General features: G+C 45.5%; 1 protein-coding gene across 6 annotated transcripts in view; it reads left to right on the top strand.

Moving 5' to 3' along the window:
- Positions 1-1,844: 1,844 nt before the first annotated feature.
- STAMBPL1 (STAM binding protein like 1) overlaps positions 1,845-22,379 on the top strand; it is a 69,303-nt gene continuing 48,768 nt past the window's right edge. For 2 of the 6 annotated variants that reach the window (XR_015724880.1, XM_087863151.1), the window contains exon 1: positions 2,328-2,737. The gene's annotated coding sequence lies outside the window, so the exon portion shown is untranslated. Of the gene's footprint in view, positions 1,921-2,325; positions 2,738-3,027; positions 3,329-22,379 lie in introns of those variants that run through there. The other 4 variants (XM_045802370.2, XM_087863152.1, XM_045802369.2 and 1 more) reach the window with 4 other exon arrangements.

Below are 22,379 nucleotides of genomic sequence, written 5' to 3' on the forward strand. Positions count from 1 at the left end.
ACCAGACAAGGGGCTCATTCCATCGCACCCTCACCGGTATTGAGGGCAATGTTTGTTTACGCATGATCTTTGCTAGTACGATGAGTAAGGGGAAAAAAGCCTACCTTTTAAAAAAATTGCACATTGGATTCATAGGAAAATAAAATCTTTAAAAGTGCTAGTAAAGGAGCCCTTGGGTGGCTCAGTGGGTTCAGTATCTGACTTCCACTCCACCTGGTCGTGATCTTGATATCAGAATCAGGAATCATCCCCATTCAGTGGGGGTGGGGGTGGGGGGTGGGGTCTCCTTGTCCCTCTCCCTCTGCCCCTCCCCTGGCTTATGTTCACTGTATCTCTAAATAAATAAATAAAATCTTTTTAAAAAATTGCAGGTAAAATTTAGAACACTTTAAAATTCCAAGATAAAAGTTGAATAAAAACACTTGTGCCCACTTTTCATTAATTCAATTAATGAAAGGGAGGCAGAGCTGGGTCATCCCAAAAGTTCTGGAACAGAGTTTTGGTGGCAAACACGGAAACCAGTTCTGATTACTTAATCAGAAGAGAGATGTCTCAGAAGGCCAGTAGGTAGCAAACCAAAAGAGATAGGAAGGCTGGAGAATCAGGCTCATTAAACAGGCACAGTTGCTTGGTAGTTGGAATCAGAACACGTCACACAGTCCACATAGGACACCACTTGGAATTGCCACTGGACGTGTCCAACTGTCCCCTCTAGCACTGCTGTCACTTCATAAACATTATGTCTAAAATGTCTTCCATGTGAGTCATAGACTCTGGATTCAAATCTCTGATGGGCTGAACATAGGTCACATGATGGTGCCTGGGATGCTACGGGGTGGGGACAGTGGGCATTAGGCCATTTTGGCTTTTACGAGAGTATGGATTCTAGGTTGCAAGACCTTGATCAAAGACCACTATAAATATTTATGTAAAATTCTTTGTTTCATAATATATTTTAGGAATCTGGTTAATCTTAATTACAACTGAATGTTTATTGTGTAGTAGGTCATGAGATTATCTAGTCCAGAACTGCAAACTCAAATGTCTATTCTATCTTCAAATGTCAGTGGGGTGGGGCATACGGGAGTGGTGGGGACTGTGGAAAACTGAAGAGACTCATGGGTCAGGGGAACACCTCTGACTTGGCTCCAGCTGATGGTGGCTAGAACCCATCACGAACCAAACATTGCCAATTCTTTCAACTTTTCAGAACATGCCCAAAGTCCGTTTTTGTGAAATTTCCTGATTTTAAAATTTGCAACTAAACTCAAAATGAGAAAAACAATGACACCATGGCTTTTCAAAAGTCAGGGCTGCAGGCCGCCTCCAAGAGTGGAAGCTTTTCATTTGAAAAACCAGAACAGGGAGATGAGGCCTAAGAAGGTGGACCATGCCTGAGGCCCAACAGCTTAGCTGGGGGTAGAGACAGGACTCCAAGCTTGGTCTCTCCAAGAAAAGCCAATGTTTCACTACCCATCTCTGCAATCACTTCTCTTGGAAATAACCTCCCCAAATTCGGGAAAAGTGGAACAGTGTCTGTGTTTCTTCCAGCAGCAGCAGTGTTTGTAAAATGTTTATAAATTCCTAGAATCTGCCAGGCCCACAGAAAGAAAGACCGTGTAGTGACGTCAGGTCAGAATTTAAATCTTAACTTGTACTACTTTCTAAGTGGGTAACCAGGGACAAATTACTTCTCCGGGTTGCAGTCATGGGAAACGTAAGAGCACTTTTCATAAGGCTGTGGAGAGGATGAAATAAGATTTCATACTGAGAGTGCCTGGCACGGTGCCAGGACCATACTAAAAAACACTGCACGGGATAATAACACGATACCCAGCGGGAAGCTGTCTTGTTCTCTTACCTACCCGAGTACGCGAAGCAGGGAGGGAAGGACGAGGACTAACGCGTTTCTCGGTGGGGGTGAGTTATGGATGAACCTCCGGACGAAATTCTAACACGAGGATTAAGTGCAGTTTCCACCCACACCCCAGCCTTCCCGGGACTCCAGTGCGAGTTTAAGGCCATGGCCAGCGGCATGGGGCGCGCGTACCCTGCCCGCAGCGTTCGGAGGCACTCTCTCGGGGAGACCTTGGTGAAGCGGATGGTGGAGCACACGCCAGTCCCAGGGGTTCCGGGCTGGGGAGGGGACGCGCGGCGTTTCAGAGGAGAAAGTGGCAGCGGGCGGTTTCACTGGCGCCCTAGGCCCGCCCGCCGGGGGACTCGCTGCCACCTGCGAGCTTTCTCTGCAGAACGCGGGAGCCGCCGTGGCGGCGGAGGGGCGGAGGCAGGGGCGGAGGCGGCACCCAGGGGCCGGGGCCGGGGAGGCCGGGATCATCGCAGCGACAATTTCTTCTCCGGCGGCGGCGGGGACGGCTGCAGGCTCGGGTCGGCCGGCCTGCGCGTGGGTTCTCCAGGGACCTGCCGGGCGCGGGTTCTGGGGAGCGCGCCGCGGAGGGGCGGACGGGAACGAGGACGAGGAGAACCGGGCGTGGGCCGGCGCGAGCGGACGGAGCAGAGCCCCCGCGCTGCGCGGCGGGGAAGCGGGGCAGGCACGGCCGAGGCCGGCGAGCGGGCGCTCCTCCCTGGGGGGGCCGCATCACCCGGCTGCAGGGCCTTCTAGCAAAAGCCACCGCGGCCGGGGCTGCAGAGGCCAGACGGATGCCACGGCCACAAGGCAGGCGCGGGGACAGCCGCCGCAGCCGCCGTCCCACGCGGGCTCCGGACACCGGGGCCGTTGGTGAGTGGACGCGCGCGTGCGTGAGTGTGAGCGCGCTCCGGCCCGGGCGAGGGGGCACGCCGGGGGCAGGTGCCCGCGGGCCCCTTTCCCGCCGGCCGCGTCCAGGGCTTGCTCGGCGGGGAGAAAAGGCGCGCTGCCGGGGCTCACTTCCTTCCTGCCGGTCCTGCGAGCGGCCGCCTCCGCCGCGCCGCCGGTGCGCGGCCCCCGCCGGCCCCTAGGGGTTACTTTCACCTTGATGGGGAAGGCAGGAAGCGGTGGCTCCCGTTGGCGGGGCGGGACTCCGGCGGCGACCTATGCGCCTGGGCTTCCGATCCCCACTCGGGATGCAGCCTTGGGGTGGGTGCCGGCGTTCGGAAGGCCCCCTGCGCTGTTTGGGGGGCGCGCGGTGTGGGGACGGCAGCGCGAGGGGCGCGCCTTTCTAGATGGTGTTTACTTTTGTGCCTTCTCTGAGCGACTCTAAGACACGTCCCCTCACCTGAATCATTGTAGCCTTAACCAAAGAATGAGTCCATAAAGGAAGTGGAATGTCGCTGGGACATAATTTTCCAGAACTCTCCAAAACAACCCCCACTTCTGATCCAAGAGCCTAAGGTACTCTAATTACTGGGGGGAAAAATAAGTTGTATAAGTCATAAGTTGTGTAGGAAACAGAACCTGATCGAGAGGATTGAAGAAATTCTTGTGTTTGGCTGGCATGGGGGCAGGGATGGTTTTCTGGAAATCCGTGTTTGATGTTAAGTACAACAGACATCTTTCAAAGTAAGCTCCAGTGAGGACCGTGCTTTCCAAACATCCTGCTAATCACTGAGAATAAAATGAAGGCCTAGGTTTTAGGGGTGTCCAGAATGGTCGTGGCTCTCACTAGGGTGCAGATTTAGATCTCATGGTTCAAGGCCCTGTCAAGGTCAGTATGGCAGATTTGTTCCAGCAGTTAAGTTACACCTGGATGTTTGATTTCCTGTTCCAAGATTGGAGTGGGGGTGGGGGTGGGGGCTACTTCTTCTATGGTGGTTTTACACAGAGATTAAGCCACTGTGTTCTGTTTCTTTCCAGGCCTTGTTTGGGTCGGCAATCTTGTATTTGTGGGATGGATGTTCAACTAAACTTGAAGAGTGTGCTGGGCCAGAGCCTGGTAGCGGGCACCGTGTAGCCTCTTCTAAATATCTCTGCTTCTTTTTAATACAAGTTAGTGCCTTGGAGAAAGAGCCTCCTCTTATTTACCATTTTCTCCATGACAGCGTCTTCATTCAAAGACATGAACTGTTACTGCAGTCTACCTAGAAAATGAGCCGGCTGCTTGTTTTCTGTGCAAGCATGGAGACAGCACATGGTTTGCCCCTTGGGAGTCTGCTTTTGCATGTACTTCAACTGTCATTTCTGTATGGTTCTTGGGAATTTTAAGAAGAAATGTGTTTTCTTTTATTCTTTTGTGAAATAAACACCATTTAAACGATCAGGCAGAGACTCCTAGCCCGATATTCATATTGCCAACTTCCAGGAGCCAGTTTCTTGCCTACTTTTGTGCCTTTTGGTAGGACCCAGTACCAGTGAGAGGCTTGGAGGAAGAAATGGCAGAATCATAGCCCCAGGGTATCTTCCATAGAGAGGTTTCTTCTGGAGAGGAGAATGACTCTGGGGTTGGCCCCTGAAATGACTGATAAAAATAGTTAGGGAATTGTTAATAACAGCTACCTCTTTTTACTTTCAGCATGTAGGACTTAATACAGCTTGGCCAAATTCCTCCTTTAAGGACCCTTCCCAAGCCTACGGACAGCTACAACCCAGGAAGCGAGGTTGCCTTTTACAGGGGAGAAAAGCCTGGTAGTTCTTGCTCAAAATATGACGGGGCAGGAGGAATGTGAGAGATGCCTAGGAAGCTGGGTACTTGGAAGGATACTTTTACCAACTGGACTACATTTTAATCCACTTGTGTTTATGATTGTGTCCAAGGCTAGCAGTTTTTCTCAACACCGTGAGGGATTTGTAAGTAACTTCAGTTGAAACGATGAGGAATGATTCATGGTCATCCTTGAAAATATGTGAGTCACGTTTTGGTCCCTTAGGGCTAATGGATTACAGCTGCTTAATAAATATGTGTTACATGAATAGCAATTCTACAATTTTTATCTTCCCAACTTAGCTCTATCAGCTCTTCTAGTATGGATTGTTATTAGCCATAACTTGGTTTGAATTACCAATCATTTCATCAAAATGAAGCCCAGTTGATACATTCAATGAAGACTGACTTCCTCAACCAAAGGAACAGTAAGGATCCCTCCAACACAAAACAAAAACAAACAGCAGGGTATTGGTACCTGTTGGCTTGCTCATCCCAGCTCTCTGAACATGTGACCGGTCCAATTGGACATGTGAGTGGACATTCAGAAACCCTGAGTTGACATCAGAATGTTCAACTCAGGAATAATCTGGATGTAGCTACATCTGGATGTGGCTTTTGTCAGAAATGATTTGCATCTCTAAGCAAATCAGGTGAACTTCTGGTACATTCCTGTATCTCGTCATGCTAAGTAGAAGAGCCAGTTAAACAGTTGGCAAATTGCTAAGTCTTCAAAGCACATGTTGTTCGAGTTTTTAAATTTTAAATTAAATCCGTGTTATGTTTGTCCATTGATGTGATTGCCTCAGAGATATTAATTCAGACTGCTGGTTACTTAGTAACTTAGATTTATTAAAAGCAGTCCCTGGATATAAGTACAAATAATTCATATGTTTTGATTTGCTCTAGTTAGCCTCTCAAGTTACTCTTGGAAGTGGGAGCATTCCCCGATCTTGAATATTAAGGGTATTACAACTTTCTTTTTCTTTTCTTTTTTTTTAAATAGTGTGACTTTCCGTCCCCAATCATTAGAAGTTTACCCTGTGGTTCGTGATCTAGTTTCAGGGTGCAAGATTAGAAAGCTGTCTGAAATTTACCTGGATATTAACATTAGGGTGCATATTAATAATGCACATCTTCTCTTTGATATCCTTCCTTTTACATCTTTCAATCAAGCTTATTTCATTCTGAACAAAAGTCAGATGAGATCCTTCGACTTGTAAAATTTTTTTCTATTGGGCTGTGTTCAAAATAAATACATAAAATTAAACATTGCTTATCACTGTTTTGAAGTAGCATCAACACTGCTGTTCTCTGTGTAATGAAGCATGACCATTCTTACTAAGGATTTGCTTCATACGTAGGCACTTGAGCACTTGAACCTGAGATAAAGGCATGTTCCTTCCGTGTCTTATTAAGGCCCTTGAAAGCCAGGGTGTGGAATTTTGATTAGACGAGGTGGCCAGTTCAGGGTAGGTTCCTTGAAAGGAATAAGTGACAACAGCGTCCTTTTAGAAGAGTATTTGGCACTTGAGTGGATTCATCGAAGAAGGGAATTGGGGTGGAATCTAGTGGCAGATAATGACAGCCTGACGAGGTTGCATCCCAGTGACGCTGAATGGAGAAGGGAGAATGTCAGGCAGTCAGACCGATGTCATGTGGAAGAGGAACAGTGCACCTGACCATGACCATGACCGCTCACCTGTTCCCCATCCAGTTGATCACAGCATCCTTTCCTGCTGAGCCCTGGTGTAACCTCAGAATCTTGCAAACACTTGGCAGGTATTTATTAATAAATATTAGCTACTTGTACAGTGCCAGGCACTGTACAAAACCTTAAGTCATGTCATCTCAAGGATGGTGAAGTGGTTAGAAACATGGATTTTTTTTTTTTTTGGTCATTGATGAGCTGTGTGTCCTTGGGTAAGTTACTAATGTCTCTGAGCTTTGGTTTCTTCATTTTTCCATTGGGATATTCATATCGGTCTCATAAGATTTGGAGCAGGGTTAAATGAATAAATAGGTGTAAATGAAAAGTGTTTAGAAGTTTCTGGCACAATGTTTAGTGCTGTATGTGTTATTATTAATTCACAGAACAACCTTATGCAATAGGTATCATTTTGCAGATTAAAAAATTGAGTACAGAGAGGTTCAGGGTCATAGCTGGGAGTGAAACACAGACAATGACTCCAGTGCTTTCCTAGCGTGTGTACATGCCTGTCTGCTGTACCGCATGCGCAGGGCTCCGAATGCTGCCTGGGGCAGGACATGTGGGCACCGGTCCCATGGAGAGTCAGGGCTCCAGTCATTTCCATTGTGGAATTGGCCATCTCCAATATAGAGTGAATACCCAGATTATCATACAAAATTTTTGCTAGTTTTCCTTGATATTTTGGTCGTGTTTTTCATGAAGTTCTTCGTTAAGAAGCATTCCAATTTGTGTTTTCACATGTGCTTGAAAAACAGGCTGTTTTTTGTTTCTGGCAGGTGACATATGCAGTGCATATCTATTTGTTACATCTTATGCTCAGTGATTCTTTGCTAAAGGCAGAGAGGCTATGTCTCCCTAATGAATGCATAATATTATAATGTATCCATTATATTTATATAATATAATATGGTGTATTTGTATAACATAGGGTATATATGGTTTATACAATGTATATAGTGGGGCGCCTGGGTGGCACAGCGGTTAAGCGTCTGCCTTCGGCTCAGGGCGTGATCCCGGCGGTCTGGGATCGAGCCCCACATCAGGCTCTTCTGCTATGGGCCTGCTTCTTCCTCTCCCGCTCCCCCTGCTTGTGTTCCCTCTCTCGCTGGCTGTCTCTATCTCTGTCAAATAAATAAAATCTTAAAAAAAAAAAAGAATTTATACAATGTATATAGTATATATATATATTATATGACATGTATTATATACATCTCTATACATTATATAATATATACTTTATCCACTATGTTAGGGAGACACAGTATGTGTAAGGAGTCACTGAGTATGAAGAGAGATATTACTAATGAGTATGTGTATCTTATATTTTTGGGCAGATATCAGTATTCTGGAAAACACCATCCACCATTCCACCATCTATGCGATCCACCTCTCTCTACACTCCCAGAGTCTCATATGTCTTCCACTCCTCAGCCATGGTGGAGTTAATGATGACATTTCAAAGCCATTGTTATTTGGGAGGGCACCTGGGGGGCTCAGTCGGTTAAGTGTCCAGCTCTTGATTTTGGCTCAGGTCATGACCTCGGGGTCCTGGGATCAAGCCCCATGTCAGGCTCCCTGCTCAGCACAGAGTCTGCTTGAGATTCTCTCTGCTCTTCCCCCTTACTTGCTGGCTCTCTCTCTGTCTCGAAGGTAAATTAATAAATCATGGGGCTCCTGGCGGGCTCAGTTGGTTTCGCATCTGCCTTCGGCTCAGGTCATGATCCCAGGGTCCTGGGATCAAGCCCCATATCGGGCTCCCTGCTCAGCGGGGAGTCTGCTTCTCCCTCTCCCTTTGCCTCCTCCCTGCTTGTGCTCTCTCTCTCTTGCTCTCTCTCTCAAATAAATGAATAAAATCTTTAAAAATAAATAAATAAATCTTTAAAACAGTAACCATTTTTATTCAGAATATTTTATAGAATAACAGCAAAATAATTTTAGCTATTTTTGACTTGCTCAAGTAATTATGTTTAATTATAAGGGGCCCCATTTTAATTATAGGCGGGAAGACTGCCAGAGCAACAAAGAGTAAAAAAATCCATAATTCCGCCAGAGGTTCTTTAGGGTGGAATACGTCATCACAGATTTCGGTATTTTTACCATTACGTTAATTCTTGCAATTCTTTGGTCTTATAAATATCTTCCAGAAATCTGTAACTGGTATTGTGTTTTTGTTTTTCTGTTTTTTGTTTTCCCTAAGGAGGCAAAAGCTTTCCTTGGTCTTGTAAAAAGTTAATGGGTACTGTTTAGTTGAGAAACATTTTTGAATCTCATCTTTAAAAAAATTGTCTTCGTCCTTTCCTTTAATTTTTCGCATCAACTATACATTATTATTTAAAGTTCAATTCCTTTTATTTTTTTAAAGATTGTATTTATTTACTTGACAGAGAGAGAGAGTGAGCGCAAGGGAGCACAAGCAGGGGCAGGGGCAGGCAGAGGGAGAGGGAGAAGCAGACTCCCTGCTGAGCAGGGAGCCCGATGTGGGGCTCGATCCCAGGACCTTGGGATCATGACACTCTGATCCACCCAGGTGTCCCTAAAGTTCAATTCCTTTTAAAGGAACTGTTTTTAAATGTTGTGAGTTTAGATCTGATTTAAAGGAAATAAAGATGGGGTTTCCCGCAGGTCCCCACCTGTGGCCGTAGTAAACCTGGAAGGCTTCCTAGCCTGGATTGATCCCTGGAAGCCTGCCTGAGGGTTGGGAGGAGCCGGCTGGCACCCTCTTTGTTTCTCACCACACCTCCTGCCCTCCTGTTTCCAGCACCCCTCCGTGGGTGTGAATCGTGGGCCAAGCCGGCTCATCAGTCCCTCTTTCAGTAGCCTGGGGCTATCACCACCACCCCTAGGATTGCAAGCAAGTCAGGAGCTTGGGCGAGATGCCCTGTGGCCCTGTTCCCCAGGGAGCATAAGGGCACCTGAGAAAAATGTTTCCTAAATTTAAAAAAAAACAAAAAACAAAAAATATAACCCTTATTAAGGATGAAAGAATTTGAGTTCCGGTGGATTTGGTGTTTTGTTTTTTAGACCTTTGCTATACTTTCGTCTCGCTGGTTATCACAGTACTGAACCAGAGAATCAGCTCAGCCTCATACAAGAGATAACTGTTCAGGGACCTGTCAGGAATTATTCATTTTGATTGTTTGACTTGATGACTCTCAGGGTAATTTGGAAACAGGAGGCCAGTGATGACTTATTGTTAACCCTTCCTGGCCCGGAGTGAAACTTGCCTGTTTTCCTTGGCAGGTGCTCAGAAAGCAAGTGCAGCGTGGGTCCCTTATGAGAGTGTAGCATTCTGAACGTCGGTGGCTGGGGCAACCACCAGCTGTGCCCTTTTAGTTAAAAGGCAGAAAGAAAACCAGAATCAATAATCACAATTATGGTTCCTTTCAGTTCATCTAAGGACTGTGTGATTTTATTCACCCTGTTACTAGAACCATAGCTTTTAACACTGGAAATGTGCATTTCAACCATGAAGAAGAGATGTAGAGAGGCCTTTATGCCTGTGGGTTCTTGCTTCAGTCTTCTGATAGGTTGGCTCGGGTTCTTTTTCCAGTCTGTTTTGTCCTTGAAAGGCTGGTTTATGAACTGTTCCACGAGATAAGTTTTCTTTCACGGAAACAAAAAGACATGATGGGTGGAACAAAATTAGAAGAGAGAGGCCTGAAATCAGTCCTCGTAAAAATGGGTCAGAGAAATGGTTCACTGAAGGGCTCACGAGAGTACTTTAAGCAAACAAAGCAAAACAAAAAAGGTGAAAATCACTTGGAATCATTAGTGGGTGTGGAACTTTCTTTTTCCCGTTAATGGAAAATCTATGAGATGAAAATACAGGTTGAAAGCCATGTAGATGGCATCACGTTCTTAGGGTATAAAGGTTATTTTTCTGTTGCCAAGTATAACATTATTGAAAGACCTAGATTATTAACTGGAGTGATGCGTCTCATACTAGTCTCCAAAACCCAAAATGGCCTCCATACCACCAACTTGTAATTCAGTAAGTTTGGATGGGGCCAAGGAGCCTTCATTTTAACAACCTTTGCAGAGGGTTGGTTCTGATGTGCAGTTGGTCAATAAACCACACTTTGAGAGAAAAGAAACCCAAGGAGCTAGATCTGATTTTGTATTCAGATCTGTGTTTCTATTTTTAAGTAATAACGTTTACAGTAGGGCCGCCTTGGAGTTTTTTTAGTGGCACTGGATTCCGTGGTTCATTTTCTTATTAATACCAGTTTTTGGATGCATGGAATCAGAAAACCACAGGGTTGGTGGGAATGTTTAGACGGAACACCGCACATCCCGAATGGCGTGTGTTGGGATGGAGCAGAGAGGGTTTGATCAAAGAGGGAAGTAGGGGGGAGACATCCACTGGGGAGCAGTGGAACACAAAGTCTCTTCGTGCCCAAGAAAAGGGGTCCGCAGATCTCTGGCACTGAAGGGCCTCCAAGGAAGGGTGTTTAGACCTCTTGTGGTAGGCACTAGGTTACCAGCGTGCCTTGTTGCGTGCCGGTCTTACCCGATGCAAACAAGTGTGACACATGCTTGGGACACACAGCATCTGGTCCAGAAACAGAGGATTACGGAAGAGGTGGGCAAAGCCAACTGGTTTGTCCCCATGAAGGCAGAAGGGAGAAGGGAGAGGGGGCACTTAGGGCCTTCAATTTGGCAGAACTGACACCAAAGGGTTTATGCAGCAGATTTCTCTGTGTTTGATGGTCTGTAGCCAGTTCCATGCTCTTTCCAGCAACTCCGTGTGATGTGTGATAACACTGAGGCCACGACCCAGCGGGGCCGTCAGGCCAGAGCAGCGCCTCTGGATTTAGAGAGCCCCTGAGTAACCATTACGACTCCCTACCTTAAAAATATTGTGAAGGAAGAAGGGCAGAATTCAGCTCTGTTTGGACCGGAAGAACAGACTCAGGAGTTTGCCAAAATTCACACATCTGGAAGGTGGCAGGGCCAGGATTAAAACCTGGAACTGCCCACTCAAAACTGATAGACGTCACGGAGGTATAATTTGTCTGGTTATGAAGTGATACCTGCTAGGAACAAACTGTACAGAATGGGACGAATGGAACGTGGAAGGCCTTCAACCTCCCATCCGTGAGCGAACACCTGGGAAAAATTCAGTGTGTGTTGTTCCAACCTTTTTCTTGCAAATGCTGATATACATTAACTGCATATGTATCACAGGGATGGAGTCATACTTCCTATGTTACTGTACGACTGGCTTTTCCCCCAGTTCATCATGCTGGAACTTGGACATCTTCCTGGTTCCGTGCGCGTAGATGTAAGTCCTCTCCACTGGCTTCATCAACTAGAGATGTTCTCTATTTTAAGTAACACCCTTTTGATGGCTATTTTTACTTCCTAAATTTTCATATTTTTAAACCATGCTGAGATGAGCGAGAAAGAGGGAGGGGTGTGTGTGTGTGTGTGTGTGTGTGTGTGTGCATATGGTATATTATTTGGCTTAAGGGAAAATCTTAGAATTGCTTGCTCAACAGGAGTGCGTATTATTTTTAAAAATTGCTAATTTTTCTTCCAATCCTCATCATTGTTTAGTACAGTCAATCATGAGGTTGTATCAATCAAATAAAAGAAGATGCCTTGCTCAAATTTGTGGTTTCTTAATTATTAGTGAAATGAAGCATTTTTCCCATTACTTAGTTGTTTATATTTCTCTTGTGACTTGTTCATTCCATTTGCTTGTTTTTACTCAACCCTATCTCTTTCTTATGTTTCTGCAAATGCTCCCTATGCTTTAGAAGCACTAGATGTTATAACTGGCAAGGGATGGAAACTCTTTTTTTGTCATTTTCCTTTCTGAGGGATTTTTAAGGTACTAACTGGACATTAAAAGTAATGCTTTAAAATAATGTCAGACTTTAGTTTTATTTTTTATTTTTTAAAAGATATTATTTATTATTTGACAGAGCGAGAGCATAAGCAGGGGGAGGGGCAGGCAGAGGGAGAAGCAGGTTCCTCACAGAGCAAGGAGCCCGATGCGGGACTTGATCCCCGAACCTTGAGATATGACCTGAGCCGAAGGCAGATGCTTAACCTACTAAGCCACCCAGGTGTCCCAATAATGTCAGACTTTAAAAGTAAATAAATGAATAAAATCATGTCAGAATTCCAAAAAATTGCAAAAATAGTACATGGAATTTTTGTATATCCTTTACCCCCCTTTCCCCAAACATGAACAGCTTACATAGTCACAGTCATTATCAAACTCAGGAAGGTGATACAGTCACATCGTTGCTGTCTAACGCACACACCTCATTCGCATTTCCCCGGCGTCCTTCTGGACCAGGGTCCCCTGCAGGGTGGTGCCTGGCGTTCAGTTGTTTTGTCTCCGTGTTCTCTTTTAATTTGAAAACCGTTCCTCAGTCTTTCTCTGTCTTTCATCATCAGGACACTTTTTGAGAGCGTAGCCAGTTGTTTTATGGAAACTCCCTCCATTTGGGTGGGCCTGACGTTTCTTCATGAGCGCGTGTGCGCGCGCGCGTGTGTGTGTGTGTGTGTGCACGTGCATGTGCAGTGGCAGATTGGCTGTGGACTCAGGGAGGCGGCAGACATGGGGGGAGCTATTTCCAGATTTCACCAGGTGTCGTGCAATTGATTAGATGTTGGTACCGTTCATCAGGGTGGGGGCAAGTTTCGTCTGTGCCAGTCTGCCATTCTGTCCACATCAGCATTGACAATATCTTTGCCTGCGTTTGTCCCACACCTCAGTATGTCCACTTAACTTCCAAGGTCTGTGTCTTCTCAGAATCTCCCCCAATAGCTATGTATCCTTCTCCAATCTTTCTACCACTCAGTCCCCGTCTGGGCTACCTCACCCACAGTGCCTTCCAGCCTGGGGGTTGGTTCCTCTCCTCTGTAACTTGATCCACTGCTGCTAGACTTTTTTTTCCTTTCGGCTTTATTGAGGTGCAATTGGCAGAGACTACTTGAATTTAATAAAGATGTACTAAGTGCCTAGTTTGGGCAAGTGGCCTTATGGGGCAGAGTTGCGAGAAGCTGAGTGTAATCGAGGAGATTCAGGGCCATTTCGCCTAGTGGTCAAAGGAAGCTGTACCCTTGTCTCGCTCTTTACAAAGAACTAATTCCACACAGATCAAAGGTATTTATTCAGAAATATCCAACCATAAAATTACTGGAAGAAAAGATGGGTGGACGTGTTTTTAAAAGTTTTTTTGGTGTCAGCGAGTTTGAAGATCTTTTATAAAAAATGGTGAAAAACCCAGATCCCATAAAGAAGAGGTGGAACCGTTTAACAGGGTGAAACGTAAACATTTTGTACAAAAACTAAACAACCTCCAAGCAAAAATGCCACCTAAACTAAGAAATGTCGAAGGGAGAATGGAAATAGAAAATTCGCCGTTTTCAGGCACCATAGTAATCAATGTTCAGGCAAGAATCGTCTTGGATGTTACAATTAGTGGGCCCAGGTGTATTCGCAGGTTCTCGAAGTAACTCCCTACAAGATACTTTGTAATTATGAAGGAAAAAATAGTATCTTCACAGGGAAGAAGCCTGGCAGACATGATTTAAGCAAGAGATCACAGTTGACATCAACGATAATGGGGCAAAACACTGCCTCCTGTTGCACTGAGGAAGACACTATTGTTTCTGAGGTGTTTTTTTGCAAAAAAAAAAAAAAAGCCTGTCTCTGTTTCCTGTATTTTGTCTTTGTAGCAGTTCCCACACGTCTCTGCCTCACCCTGTCCCCAGCAGAATGTCAGTGTCCTAAGATCAGATGTGATCCGTCTCTTTGGTCACCGTTGTATCACTAGGTCCTAGCACAGACTGTCGGTTAATAAATAATGTTGTCCAAATAAATGAAGAGCTGGATTTACTTGGAGCCGGCGACATTTGTAGGAAAGATGCATTTAGCCGTGGGTGTCCTGGTGGAAGGGGATGGAAGACATTTGAAGACAGCGCTAACGCTCAGATGAAGCGTCAGTTCGAGTCATGAGAGAAACGTGTCCTAAGGAATACAAGTATGTTAACAGAAAAGACAGGAGATTGGTAGTTGAGATGCAGGGTGAGGACAGGTGTGCCTCCGCGTCACAGAGGCCTAGGCAGGAATTTGTTCTGCGGGAGGGAACATGCGGCTGGGCCAGGCCTGGCGGGTTGTAGGAGGTGATTTGTAACGGTCTTACCCACGTGGTGAGCCTCGGGCTTCCACGTGCGTCAAGATCTGCTGGGCTGCTGGATAAAAGTAGAGATTTGTGGGGCGCTCTTCAGAAAATCTGACTCGGTGGCATCTGGAAATCTGTTTTCTTGTGACAGGCACTGTCCTCCTCTACCACGTAATCATGGTGCAGGTGGCTCAGGAACCACACTCAGGGGAAAGTTATGTCAGAGCGGCGGGATGTCAGCGCCAGGGCGGGAATGGAGGAAGCGAGTGAGCGAGCGGTGAGCGCGCAGGCACAGCAGGCAGCCGGGCCCTTGCTGACCACTTCGGCAGCGTGAGGGGATCGTTAAGCAATTTTAAATGGACTGCCAGGCAAGGCTATCGGAGGACACAGCCCATGTCGCTCCGGTCCGCTCTGTCGAAGAGATCGTCCAGTACAAAACCAAAAATGTGATTGCCGCTCTCCACAGGAACGCGTCGGACACTTACAATCCCTGTGGTCGGGGAACATTGGAGAAGCGCTCGTCCAGAAGTATTCTAGGATCGCTTTTGATTTTGAGTAGTAGTGCTGGGCTCAATTCATCTTGGTCATGGGCGGTCCTTAGGAAATTTATGAAAATTAAGTAAAATAGATTCATAATGCCCAAGGACTGACCTTGTATCTCTGAGCTTCAGGCAACTGGCAGGCAAGAAAATGAGGTTATTTTTAAAATTTATTCTGACTCATTATGCTTCATCGAATTAGATAACTCCTGGATAGTATTTTGTTACAGGCTTATTGCAGCAAACAAGAGGGAAGTATGTTAAAGGATACATTAAAGCTTACTGGCTTATGGATGGCTTATTTTTATTTTTTTGGATGGCTTATTTTTAGAAGGCCTAATTTCCAGGAAATTTTAGTACCTCCACACCAGAATGACACAGCTAATGTGCTCGTATGGATTTAAGATGACAAAATAATTGTGTACGAATGTGAATTTCTCCCTGACACCTCAGATTCATTTTCTGAGTGTTTTATGATGCATATTAATTGGATAATCTCATTAAGAAAAAAAAAACAGAATCCTAAATTAGCACACTTATGAGCACGTGAAATGCTTTTTGAATATCGCAGTTTAGAGCTTACATTAAAAACCAGCATGTATTTTGAATTGAACTGTGTCTTGGTAGAATAATTATGCATTTGAATTTCTCAACCATGTATTCCAGGTGGTCAATCCACAGACTAAAAAACAAGTGAAGGCAGTGAATGCCCTTTTCTTTCTTTGGCAGAGAGAAGATTAAGAATCAGATATTTGTAAACCTGAACGGAAATTTCATTTCTTTCTTTTGTCTGCTTAGACACATTTGTTGAAAAATTATAAAACGTAGAAAACAAGGAACAATCCTCAAGAAGCTAGAAATGAAGTGGTATCTTAATTCTAAATATGGTGAAAGTAATGAAATAATAAAAAAAAGAACAGAAAGTGATCAAATAAGGTGGTGAGGATAAACCAACCCAAAAGCTGATTCTTTGAAAAACATCAATGAAGTAGCTAAATTTCTGACAATGTTAACCCAGAAAGAGGAAAACCCACAAATAATTAAGAATAAAACGGGAGCCGTAACTACAGACCCATTAATAAGTTATATATTTATTTTGAAACTATTTATTTATTTGAGAGAGAGAGCAGGGGGAGGGGTGGGGAAAGGGACAGAGAGGGGAGAGGGACAGAGAGAGAGGGAGAGAATCTAGAACAGACTCCACCTGAGCCTGGAGCACGACGTGGGGCTCAGTCTCGCAACCCTGAGATCAGGACCTGCGCCGAAACCACGAGTCGGACTCCCAACTGACGGAGCCACCCAGGTGCCCCGTGACCCATTAATAATTTAAAACATCCGAAGAGAACACCGACTATCAGCATTGGACAAACAGATAAAATGGGGGAAAAATAGAAAATTTGAGCTACTAAAATTGACTCTAGAAGAAAGCAGAAAACCTGACTATTCCAAGAACCCTTAGAACAATCCAATCAGTGGTTACGAGTTTCTCCCCAGTTGCCCCAACTCCCCACACCGCCAACCACCTGCATGTATATTCATGGCTCAGATGATTTTTGAAGGAGTGAGCTTTCATTTCTGCAGTAAATCCTGCCGCTCTCATCCAAGCCCCGAGGATCTGACCTTGGCCTGATTTGACCGTCAGCTGTCACATGCTGCTTGAGCCTGACCTCGGGGACCCTGTGTGCCTACTTCTGAGTCTCTGCTCCACCACTTGCTCAGGTTTCTCACCTACTCTGGTCTCTTGCCTCCTCATCGGTAACATGCAGATAATGGTGTGGTCATTTGTTAGCACAAAGCATCGTGCTCTGTGGTTTACAGGCATCACCTCACCCTCTCAGCAACTTTTTTCCTTACTTACTGTTCTCAACCCCACTTTGCAGCTGGAGAAGCTTTGATCCTGCATTTAGTGGTTAGAGTCAGAATATGAACCCAGGTGGTCTGATCCTGGAGGTTGCACATCTGATCTCTAGGCTCAACTGCCCCCGATCTGTTCAGGCTTTGGTGAGGGTTAGTGCTTTATTCCAGTTAACCAGGGAGGGAAAGCTACCTGTTCATAGTCCTTATGATGATGATGATAGCTCTTTTGCTATATTAAAGGTGAAATATAGTGCTGCAGTAATCCCTCACCTGCCCAGAACTTGCCTTGCTCTTATCTGGGAAACAGTGGAGGAAAGAAAGAAGGAAGGAAGGAAGGAAGGAAGGAAGGAAGGAAGGAAGGAAGGAAGGAAAGAAAGAAAGAAAGAAAGAAAGAAAGAAAGAAAGAGAGAAAGAAAAGAAAGAGAGAGAGAGGGAGGGATGGAGGGAGGGAGGAAGAAAGAAGGAAAGAAAGAAGAAGGAAGGAAAAGAAAGAAAGAAAGAGAAAAGAAAGAAAGAAAGAAAGAAAGAAAGAAAGAAAGAAAAAAGAGGAAAGAAAGAAAGAAAGAAAGAAAGAAAGAAAGAAAGAAGAGAAAGGAAGGAGGGAGGGAGGGAGAAAGGGAGGAAGGAAAGAAAGAGAAAGAAAAAGAAAGAGAGAGAGGGAGGGAGGGAGGAAAGAAAAAGAAAGAAAGAAAGAAAGAGAGAGAGAGAGAAAGAAAGAAAAGGAAGGAAGGAAAAGAAAGAAAGAAAAGAAAGAAAAAGAAAGAAAGAAAGAAAAAGAAAGAAAGAAAGAAAAAGAAAAGAAAGAAAAGAAAAGAAAAGAAAAGAAAAGAAAAGAAAAGAAAAGAAAAGAAAAGAAAAGAAAAGAAAATGGTTGTGTAGCCAGGTTGGAAACCCTATAGCACATTCACTGTCATCAGCATACAGTTTACTCACAGGGGGACCCTTTGAGATCCATGTCCAGTCTACACTTTAATTTTACAAATAAGTGTCAATTATTTTGTCAGTGATCTAAAACTAAAAGGACAGAAAGACTGAGGTCAGAAGTTTAGTAAAGCATTGCTTTTTTAATTGATTTTCTAGACAAGAGCAAATGAGAAATGGAGCAACAGCATTGCTGTTGGCAGGTACCAACGTACCAATAAGGTTGACTCATCAAGAAAGAGTTAAGTAGGGGTGCCTGGGTGGCACAGCGGTTAAGTGTCTGCCTTCAGCTCAGGGCGTGATCCCGGCGTTATGGGATCGAGCCCCACATCAGGCTCCTCCGCTATGAGCCTGCTTCTTCCTCCCCCACCCCCCGGCTTGTGTTCCCTCTCTCGCTGGCTGTCTCTATCTCTGTCGAATAAATAAAATCTTTAAAAAAAAAAGAGTTAAGTAATAAGGCTGTTTTAATCAAAGAAGAGTGTAATATCTTGGAGATATTCAAAAATAGTTAAATCTTACAAAATTCTATTATTATTATTTTAGTGATGCAGAATCACTACTTTTGCCATTGGAATTACATAGCTGAAGAGTTCGTCATGTTGCCAGAGAAACCCTCTATCAATTAGGCAATATCTTCCAGAATCCTGGGAGTGTCTCCAACAATGGCACTTCTATCTTATATGGCAACAGTTCAGAGGAGGATAGTTGTAGGGTAAAACTCAGCAGCCTGGCCACGTCAGCAAGGAGCCAGGCTCATGCCACTCTTTGGCTCCACCATCCTCTGCACACCGGAAGCTTCTCCGGCTTGACTCCCGTGTCGCAAGACAGAAGTTGCATTTCAAGTCTTGCATGAGGACACTTGTCTGGCTGATGGAAAGGCACATATTCTCTAGAATGTCTCCTGGTATTACAAGATGAAAAGCTCTCACGGAGTCCTCCCAATAGTATTCCCCGTTTTGGTCCCATTGCCCAAGATTTGGTCGCTTACCAACTAGCCAACTAGTTCTGAGTGCAAGGGACACCGGGAAAGGGAAGGGTCTCTGGTGAGGTTAGCGCCTGTGGCAAGAAAGACGTGGCGGGCATGGAGAGACGGTGGCTGCTGGGTGGATAACTGAGAGTGTCTGTCAAAGCTAATTGAAATAAAGCAAGTCCCTCCACGTGAGTCATCTCTGATCTCTACAACAGAAATCAACCCTGGAGGACAGAGGCAATTAACCTCACTTCCCTAGTCACCTCATGTGAGAAGGGGCTGGTTTTCTTTGATTTTTCTATTGCATGCCAGGAACTGTAATAGAACTTTTATTTATTTCTTTATGTTTTACCTTATATATATCCCTCTTATTTATTTAAGCTCAGTCGAGTTCTTTTGGAAAGGTGTTCTTTCCCCCCATTTAATAGAGGAAGATGAAGTACACAGAAAAGGTTAAATAAGATGTCATAGGGGTGTCTGGGTGGCTCAGTCGGTGAAGTGTCTGCCTTCAGCTCAGGTCATGATCCCAGGGTCCTGGGATCGAGGCCTGCGTTGGGCTCCCTGCTCAGCGGGGAGTCTGCTTCTCCCTCTGCCTCTGCCTCTGCCCCTCCCCCTGCTTGTGCTCTCTCTCAAATAAACAAATACAATCTTAAAAAAAAAAAAAGATGTCATAGCACTCCCAACTCATAAATGGTGAAAGCTGGGTTCTCCTACGGGTGTATATGGCCCCAAAGCCTGGGCCGTTGGTGCCAAAGGTCCTCAACCACTTCATTCTGGTGTCAGGTTAAAAATGCTATTATGCTATGAGAAATAATAAACTTAATGGCCAAAATGAGACTTGATAGCTTCCAACGTAGCCTGGACTTACCTTGAAGTGATTTACAACATGCATCAGAGCAGTAATTTATTCAATAACCTTTCCTGTAGGGGCGCCTGGGTGGCACAGTGGTTAAGCGTCTGCCTTCGGCTCAGGGCTTGATCCCGGCGTTATGGGATCGAGCCCCACATCAGGCTCCTCCGCTATGAGCCTGCTTCTTCCTCTCCCACTCCCCCTGCTTGTGTTCCCTCTCTCGCTGGCTGTCTCTATCTCTGTCGGATAAATAAATAAAATCTTTAAAAAAAAATAACCTTTCCTGTAGCAAGTGCATTCTTGCTGATCTAATCTAAACCACACGATTGTGGTATGTTTAACCTGGACTATCCCTCTAGGGGTAAGAGAGAGCACCTGACATCTGGTAGGTTCTCCCCTACAGTACTTACAAGTATAGGGGGAAAATGCAATAAAGCTGTTACTAATATTCTTATCAAGTTTCATATTTATCTTCTCAATGTTTTAGTACAAATAAGGTGTTATCTTACTTGTAAAGGCATATTTATTTGTATCAGCATATTTCTGCTTTGCAGATATTTACAGACGAGGATAAAAGAAAGCAATCTTTGGTTTAGTGTCTGCATTTTTAAATCTTTTGAAGTGAACAGCACGTGTGTGCCTAGGTCATTTGGTCCTAAAGCCGGTCCCAACCTGCAAGAGAGTGACTTGGGCGCTGCTTCTCCCTGCGCCTGTCCTTTAAGGCGTGAAAACGACCCTTGACCTCCTTTTATCTGAATCAGAGGATGACACCTTTGCTCACAGCCTAGCTTATGATCGCTTCCTGTACTTACCTCCACCACAATAAACTGCACCGTGTCGTTCCTGAAAAACATGAACTCTAACCCGGTGGGGACAAGAAGGGCTGCTGGTTGGCCAATTAGAAATGAGAGTCCGGGAGGTGGCATGAGGTGCTCCCAGCCTCTGTCACTGGCCACAGGGCGCCCCTGCTTTTCCAGTTTACCAGGGCGTTCTGGTCCAAGGGAGCGCCCGCAAGCAAATGACACGCCTGGGAGCTTGCCTCGCTGCCTCTTCTGCATGCTGGCCCTCAGAGGGGACTGCTCCCTTCCTGGTAGACGCTCCCTGCCTGCTAGATGCTCCCTGCCTGGTAGATCCTCTGTATTCTGGAAAATATGGTTGTGTGTATGGAAGTGGGTCCAAATTCTGAGCTTAGCCACAAGAAAGTATAAAAAAAAAAAAAGAAGAAAAGGAGAGTTAAGGACTTAATAGTAAAAGGTCACAAGATAACACTGTGCTAGGTGAGCTATTTTCTTCGTTCTTGGCATTATCTGCAGCTGATTTTTAATGCAAAGGCAGCATCGGAGAGCTGCTTACACACTGCCTTGGGGGGGCAGTTGAGACTTGGACACATCCAACTGGGACCCCAAATTCAAAAGGAATTCTGCTACTGGGCTGTAAAGCTGGGGACGGAGGGAGCGTAAACTCTCACAAACTCAGAGCTGTGAGGTGTCAGCTTGGAGAGGGTTCCCGCCCCCTCCCAGGCCACTCATGAGCGAGACCCGCTTTCTGTCCTGTCCACCCTGGGCGTGGTTGGGAATGGTTCCGTTGGTTCCAGGAGGTACCCCTTAGCAGGACTGCGGGGACAGGAGTTGGCCTCCAGATGTTCAGTGTGAATATACATGGTTTTGACCAGTTCCCCAAGCCCTTGCGTGCCAGGATTCACAGAAGGCAGACACTCCTCCTCTTCCTCTTGAGAAAGTCATTGGAAGAGGAAATTTGTGTCTTTGGAAGCTACCATGGGGAAAAGGGGCTGGAGGTCTAGGCAAGAAGACAGGGGGCTCTAAAGCAAAAAGTACTCTCGAGAGGCCTGCTACATGTTCAGTGTATCTGAGGGCTGGGGTTTGGGTTTGGGAAGTCACAGAGATGTGTGCCCCCCTGGGGGTGGGGTGGGGTAGCAAGCAGGCTGAGAATGAAGTGGGTGTTCCTGGGGAATGTTTGCAGTTGGTCGTGGGCCTCTCCCAAGTGATGAGCCCAGTTGTGAAGGAGGGAGGTGAGCCTGGGAGGGCCCAGGAGGGCCCAGCGGCAAGTGGACTCCCGCCAGGCCTCTACTTCCAAAGGGAACTTGGGTGTTATCGGTGCGCGCGCGCGATGCTGAGTACTTCCCATCTGCCTTTGGCATTCTCTGCTGTTGATTTTTGATCCTCCAAATTCCAGTGTTTATCTTATCTTTAGCACCTGAAGTCATTGTTGGCCTGCTTCCCGTATGCTTGCTGATGAATGAGGAGCTCGAGGACACGGCCCCGGCCAGCGTAGGGCCGGCCGGCCTCCTCCAACCAGCTGCCTTGCTCTCTCTCAAGCATGGGATGCTTCTACCTCAGGGCCTTTGCACTATCTCTCTCCTCTCCCTCATGTCCTTCAAGCCCTTGCTTCATTTTTGGCCTCAGATAAGACCTACCATGAAAATTCCATTTCATACTTCCATTTGCTGCCCAGTCTATCCCCTCCACAGGGCTCCTGGTTCCATTTGCTCTTTTTTCTCTTTTCAAAAGCACATATTACCTTCTAACTTACTATACAATTTATTTAAATGGTTTATTGTTTATCTGTCTCTTCCGACTAGAATGTTAACTTCACAAAGGGCAGGAATCTTTGCCAATTTTTTTCATGTCCTGCATGCTTGGAACAATGCCCGGTATAGCCTAGCTGTTCAGTTGATGTTTGTTGAATGAATATGTGACTGAATTCACTGACAGACGTGTGTTAAGAGAAATAAATGAGCTGCCTGTAAGTTCTGGAAGGCTGGTACATTTGGGGGACATATCTGAGCACAGATT

Source organism: Ursus americanus, chromosome 6 (assembly GCF_024610735.1).
Source record: "Ursus americanus isolate L20-20 chromosome 6, mUrsAme1.1.p, whole genome shotgun sequence".
NCBI lineage: Eukaryota > Metazoa > Chordata > Mammalia > Carnivora > Ursidae > Ursus > Ursus americanus.